We start from the raw sequence: 7,311 nt of genomic DNA, 5'->3' as shown, positions 1-7,311 counted from the left end.
CAAAGAGAGCGGTTCCATTATAGAAAGGCAAAACAAAAACCCAAAACTTTAATCTATTTGCAAAAGACAAAAGACAAAAAACATATATATATACATATACATATAAAAGGAAAAAAATATTTTAGATGTAAGATGAGCAAAAAATCAAAATTGTTGGGAGAAGAAATATTGGTGAATATATTGGTGTGGAGAGATGGCAAAAGAGCAAACACAGAGCAAAAGAGGGAAAGCGAATGGGAAAGCAAAAAGAAAAAAAAAACAATCGTGTGATCGACTGTGCTTATAGGTTTACGTTACTCTATTTCGTTTCGTACCACCAAACTAAATCAAACGTAAGTAAGTAAGTTTCATGAGCCAACAATCAAAAAGTATCGCAAAACAGAGCAGACAGGGAGAGAGATGGAGAGAGAGAGAGAGAGCAAACCTGAAGGAATTTGTTTGTTTTCAATAAACACTTATAAAAAGGAAAATCGAGCAGCCAGCGGGCCGTTTTGAGTTTCGTTACTTTGTCACGTGTGTAGGCGCGTGGTGCCGTGTTCTGTGGATGAGCATTCACATCGCTGGGTCGCGTTAGTTTACGTTTTGAAAAGATGATCGAAAACACAGCTAAATCTGTTTTGCATGCAACGATGGGAGGGCAGCAAAGAGTGGTTAAAGCGGTGGAGCGAAAAGATATATCGGAGGCACAAAATCAAAATTAGTCATTAGTGGATGAAATATAAAATATTTTAGGTGTACTGGATTTTAAATAAACTGTAAAACAAACAAAAAACGAGGAAGATGAACAACGTTAGTCGGTAAGAGCGCAATGTGCAAGCAGAAGAAGGAACAACAACAGACAAGCGAAAGAAACAAACCAAGAGCATATAAAACAAATAAACAAACAAACAAGAGAAACAGAACGTAAACGATAAGCAAACAAAAGCGAGCAAACAACAGAAACAAATTCAACAAAATTGCAACTAAACAATAAAACAAAACTAACAAACTAAACAAATCTCAGGGAAATCGTGTCAGCTTGATAAGTTGAAGTGAAGTGTAAAATGGAAGGCACCGAAAGTGAAATTTTCGAACTATAAACGATCCTTTTCTTAATTTTTACAATATTCAAACTAAGTTTTATGACTTTCTAACCAAAATTCTTAAACAACTTTAAAACAGTCCCAATTTTTAACCCATATTGTTACCATGTCGTGTGTTAGGTAACACACTACAACATTGCTTCCCTCAAAGCAAGCTGTGAAAACTCCTACTCACTCCCCCCCCCTCCACCCTCTTTTCACCTTCTCTAAGCTGGAAGGAAGTACAAAACGCGAAGCAGACCAGGCCAATGTGTAGACGAGCCTATATATTTACGTTAATCTTATTCGCGCACCTCATTATGGGCACCACCAGCTCCGCCACGGGTCCTTTCCGGCCTGATTTGGTAGGGGAGGGGGGGGGGTGTGGGTTGGGAAGGGATGTAAAATACACTCACCGGGTGAAAAGTTTAACGCAATTTAATTTATTCACAAGTTGCTCGTTCCTGTTTTGTTTTCCCTTTTCCACTTTGCCCCCCGTAATGTTCCTTCCTGCTTTACCCGATGGACGGCAACGCGGGACCACCCTGTGGCCCCCGAAAGGCGAACGGCTTTCCATCATAATTTTATTAATTTATTAAATTATTTGCATTCCTGATGTTGATGTGTTTTCAGATGTTGTTGTTTTTTTCCTCTTTCGTTGTTGCTGTTTGTGTTAGATTTGGTGATTTAAGAAGTGGCGTTACAATGCCCTCGACTGGAGATGTGTGTGGGTGAGAGGTGAGCCTTTCCCCCTAGGCCTAGGCGCGTTTTGTCAGTTTGGCGCTTTTTTTTGTTTACCTTGGCGTGAGGAGGAAAAAAAACAACATTTCTTCCTCTTATGTAAATTGTCGATTTATTCAAATACCGAATCAGCGCAAGAATGGAAGAAAAACGAAACAGAAAACAACAACACCAACTACTACTACTACAACGCACAGCGATTGCGGTTTGTGAGACCGAGAAGTGTGAGTCGTAGTAGCCACAGGCACAGCACACTAGAGGAAGCGCAACTCACCGCTAAACGCCCGAATGTAGGCAACAAAGTGGAAGGTGTCATTTTCCGTCGATTTTTAGCGACTCAATCGCTGGCTACCGGACAAGCAACAGCGGCCAAGGAAGCAAGGATGTCCTTGTGTAGCTTCTTGTTAGTTTCTGCCTTCCATTCCGCTGCCGTGCGTTATTGATGGTGGGCGAGCCTTTGAGCCACCATACGAACACCGTGCTGCTGGCAGTAAGCGAAGAAGCAAAGCGGTGCAAAATTAAGACCAGTCGCCTCGCTGTCTCAATTCAATTTGTGCGTCTGTGTGTGTGTGTGTGTGCCCACAAGACAAGAAGTGAGCAAAAAACGCGGCCACTTTTTGACAAATGCTTGCCAATGAAAATGTTGTGAGAAATATTAGCTTTCCGCTTATCGGGCGGGCTCGGCCAACGGGGATGGTAGTTCCAGCGGAAGGTACAGCCTGAGGACATTTGGAGGTGTCGAAACGGAATGATTGTAGTTTTTTTGTTAGCTAGATGGACGATAAAGACGTTTGGCAGAGTTGAAAAAAGAGGACAAAATCAGTGATAAATGACTCAACTGAATGATTACTATTCCGCGCGTTCCGGAGTGGGAAAGAAAAACTATTTGAATAATAAGACGATTTTGATCTCTAATTGAAAGCTATTTGGCGCCTCGAACTGAGCTGTGCCGGTGTTAAGGCTTAAGTTTCCACGCTCGTTATGTCAACGAGTTTTGGTAGCAGAATGAAATTGTGTGAATAATTTATTCTAACTAGCACGGGACGAAACTACGAAGCTACTTAGAGGGATAGGAGTGAGATAAATGATTTAAGATTGTTTGGATCTTTTTTCTAAAAATTAAATTAAAAATCTCCAAGCCCTGGAGCTTATTAAACCGAATATTTGGTTTAATACTTTCTGAAAATAAATCAAGTTCGGTGAAAATGTCCGGACGGGATTTGGGCTATGTTGTTCAAACCCTATACCTGCGGCAGAGACTTGTTTATGCTGCAACGGAGCTTATTGGCAATCTTCTATCACTGTGTGTTCTTCATTGACAGGGAAAGTGAAATTGAAAACCATTGAAAGCTCTTTTCATGCTGAATTTTAAAAGCACAAGCATAAACCAATAAAATTGCATTACAAACAAACATTTACATTTTTATTCTTATAACAAATGGCAAAAATGGATAAATAGTAAAACAATTGTAAGGATTTGTTTCCTTAAGACACTTTCTCTTATACAATGAGATCCCTTTTACACATAATACGTCTACATGTTCAAAAATACAACACTTGTTAAATTCAAACGAAAACGAATCAACCGTTGAGTTTCTCAGAAAACTAAAAAAAACCAACCCTCTTTCATTTCGAGCCTCGTCATAAACAAACTCGCCAGTAACGTTATTGAAAGTTGAAAAGTCGTCCACGGGGGCCACAGGTACCCGCTACACTACCGCCATCGTCGTTTTCGTCAAAAACTGCAAAACATGCCGCCTTTTTACATAACAAATTTTATTTTTATCCAAAAAAGGCTCTTCCACACCTCACCTCACCATGCCACACCCACAACCAATCTGTCTATTGACTTTTTTTGGTTGTTGTTGTTATAACATTTCATGTTTTATTGCACTCGTTGGGTGGGATTGGTGCGACCGGGTTGGATTGTGCTGGCAAGAGTCGTCCAAATTTATCAGCCAGGTAAAAGCAAACCCAGTACCGTCAATGGAATTGGCCGGGAGATATAAGGGATGGGAAAGGGGCACATTTTTCCAACGCCACCGCGCCCCTAATACTCGAGCGCCGATTGAATGGTTTTGCGTGCAGTGATGACAAAATGAAAAACGAACACACACACACGCGCGCGCGCGCGGGCTGGAATCGGTAAGAACGGGGTAAATCCGGGGGGGGGGAGAACATTCGAGCCTCAAATGTACCCGCACCTCCCAACCACCCACCCACTCACGGGATATCAAAGCAAAGCGCTGGCTGGGAAAGGCAGAGAGAAAGTCCCCCTCACCCCCCCCCCCTCCTCTTTGCTTCCACTCACCCCTGTTCCCTGTCTTTGTTTTATGTGGAGCTTGCTTGCTCCACCGGCCGGCGCGTAATGGCAATATGTGTGTATGTGCGATGTCAAAAGCAGATATAAAAATGGCTACCAATAAAAAAGCCCAACATTGTAGATAAACCTTAGTTTTTGGGGTGGGTCCTTTCAAAAACTGGACCTCCCACCCTCCCCTTGGATATGATTTTCGGTGGAGTCGTTCACTTCACTTTCACCCATTGCAGAATTTCTTCTTCCTGTTTTTGCTCTTGCTGAACGGTTGTTTTGGTTCCTTTATTTTGTGCTTTTCTCTTTCTTCTGCTGTTCTCCTGCTGCCTCCAAATTCTCGCAGCAGGCCATGAGAAGCACCTTGGGCTTAGCAACACACGCTGCCCACCGATTTCGCTATTGGAGCAATTGGAGCAAAACCGGCGTTCCAGCGAAACCACTTGGCCACAAATTCCAACTGGAAAAGATCTATTGGATCCTGATATTGGTCACACACAGAGGCGCACACACACACAGAGGTTGACAGAGCTTCTGGTTCTTTCGGGGAAACAATTTTTTGCGTTACGCGCGGCGGCTGCGGTGTAATGTGCGCGGGTGAAATGGAAATTTATTAAATTCCTTCGCCAAAGATGCTTTCCCTTAGACTGTGTGTGTGTGTGTGTGAGAGTCTTTGGATTTGAAAACAAAAAAAAAACACACACACACAAACGTCCCTTCGACATCTTTACCCCCACTTTCCGCGGTGTAAGTCTACCTCTATATCGTTGGGTTACCATGGAGATTGCCTCAGAGTCTGACGAAAGGTGAAAGAAAAGTGGTACCACGGAATGTGTGAGTGTGTGTGTGTGTGTGTGTGTGTGTGTGTGTGTGTGTGTGTGTGTGTGTGTGTGTGTGTGTGTGTGTGTGTGTGTGTGTGTGTGTGTGGCCTGGTTCGGTATTAATAAATATGAAATTTATTCGTCAAAGTAGACTGCACAATGGTAATAACGCGTCCTTTCAACCTGTACCAGATGTGAATGTGTGTATGTGTGTGTGTATGCCGGGATTTGGGGGAGCAATTTCGGGGAACAGAGCGGGAAAAGCAATTTGGAAATTCTTACAACCAAAAACATGTACATTTTACATGTATTTCTTGAAGAAAAAAAAAACATAAACAAAAACATGGAAAAGGAAAGGTTTCCTTTTCGGTGCTCTTCCAATTATGCTGGCATTTAAACGACAAACAAGCTGACAAGACAAACAAAATAATAGAGAAAAATAAACATACAAACAAGAGTACAAACAACCAAAGAAATGAAGGAAAATAAATTTACAACCAACAAAAGAAAAAAAACAAATGAGAAACAAAAAACTTAGCAAACGAACAAGTAAACAAAAAAACAAACAAGTAAACAAAGAAACAAACAAATAAATAAACAAACCAAACAAAACGCAATCTACCTCCTCTTGGTTGATGGATTTTTGATCCTACCTTTTCAAGCAAACAAGAATAATCAACAACAAAAAAAACCTCGCAAAAAAACGTGTGTCTGTGTGTGCATCACTTAGCACTAATCGAGAGAAACGTAGAGAGAGCGAAATAAAGAGAGCGAGAGCGTGAGAGAGGGATGGAAACGCGTTCGAATGTTGTTGAACAGGAGCAACACAAATCATTCAAACACGTTACACTTTTGCACACTAATGCATTTACTTTAAAGTTCAAATGGTGACAGAGGAAGACAAATGGCTGTTCGCTTGTAGAAGTGTGCAAATTCCAAACCAAACTACCTCGGAAGGCGGCTGCGATGATGATGACGATGTTAACGATAATCGTGATGATGAATTACGCAATTGCATACTTCTCGGGCGCAACGCGTTACTGTTACTGCACCACACACTCACAGCAATACAGCAAAAGGACGTACAAACGTACAAACAGAACAGAATCGTTATATTTTAAACTGTCGCGAAATGGAAACGCTTCGGCAGAGTTATCTGAAGGGTGCTAGAACTACACATAACACACAGCCCTGCCGGAATCATCATTTCCAATCATTGTTTTGTTTGTTTAGCTTCAAATCTCGAACCAAATTTGAAGGAGTTTTCCGGTTTTTTTCTTATTTACTCATTCATATGAAACGGGCGATGCGTCTGTAGCAGATTAGTTTGTGGAACCAAGTGAGTGTATTACACAAACATTCGGAACGTGTTCCGACACGACGTTCAAAAGGCATTCGACATTCGCCCATGATCTCAAGATCGCCTCAAGACACACACACATACGCATAAAATAATCTCTCCCTCTCGTGTTGCGTTCTTATTCGCTCTCTCTCTCTCTCCTTATCCCCCTTTCTTCCGCAAACGAACAAGCAACACGTTGCGTTGTTGTTGATTGGCGGTATTGAGGTGGCAGAGAGGGAGAAAGGAGGAGGGAGGGTTTTGGAGACGAACCTAAGAAAAAGGAAAACCAAAAACACCCGGACAAGTAATATATTTAACATTCTATGACAACAACAAAAAGACACACAAACACACACACACAACCAATGTATGTAATGTAATTTGTATCTAAGGCTAAAGGCAGAAAATATACTTACAAAATGTTTGGAACAAAGTGGGTTGCATTTAGTGTTTATCTCTTCTTTTGTTCAGCATTTACATTAATATATCACAGTAATGTAGAGTGGGAAAACACACACAGGTATGTTGTTTTATTGCTAACATCTTTTATGTATTGTTTTCTCTTTTGGTCATGCTCGAAGTCATGCTTCATATCCAGTTGCTATTGCTTCGGTCAAAGCTGTGTTGCCATTTTAACTAGCTCCAAACTCGTGAACACATTTCAGAAAAAGTCGTGGTATCCTTGAGGAATAAACGAAAAAAAAAACCGCAAAATTCCGATTCAAAATTTCAAAATTTGTTTCACGCATTGCATACATTTTGGAGTATTTCATAGTAACAACATTGCATACAATCAGGGAGCGACATTTGTGGTGAAAATAGAATAAATAGCAAACATCTATTGCATACACTTCGGGCGTAAAAGGCCTTGAGAGAGAGCTGCTCCATTACATACCTTCAGGTTAAATTAAAAATAAAATAATTGCATACAGTCAGGCTGAAACTGTGGCATGCTATTTCTTATGACGCATAGGTAGCGCAATCGTCGATAAGTTGAATTGTGACGAGACATTGCATACTGTCAGGCTGAAACTG

Source organism: Anopheles arabiensis, chromosome 2 (assembly GCF_016920715.1).
Source record: "Anopheles arabiensis isolate DONGOLA chromosome 2, AaraD3, whole genome shotgun sequence".
Taxonomy (NCBI): Eukaryota; Metazoa; Arthropoda; class Insecta; order Diptera; family Culicidae; genus Anopheles; species Anopheles arabiensis.
The sequence above is the reverse complement of the archived record's forward strand: the minus strand, read 5'-3'. Positions refer to the sequence as shown.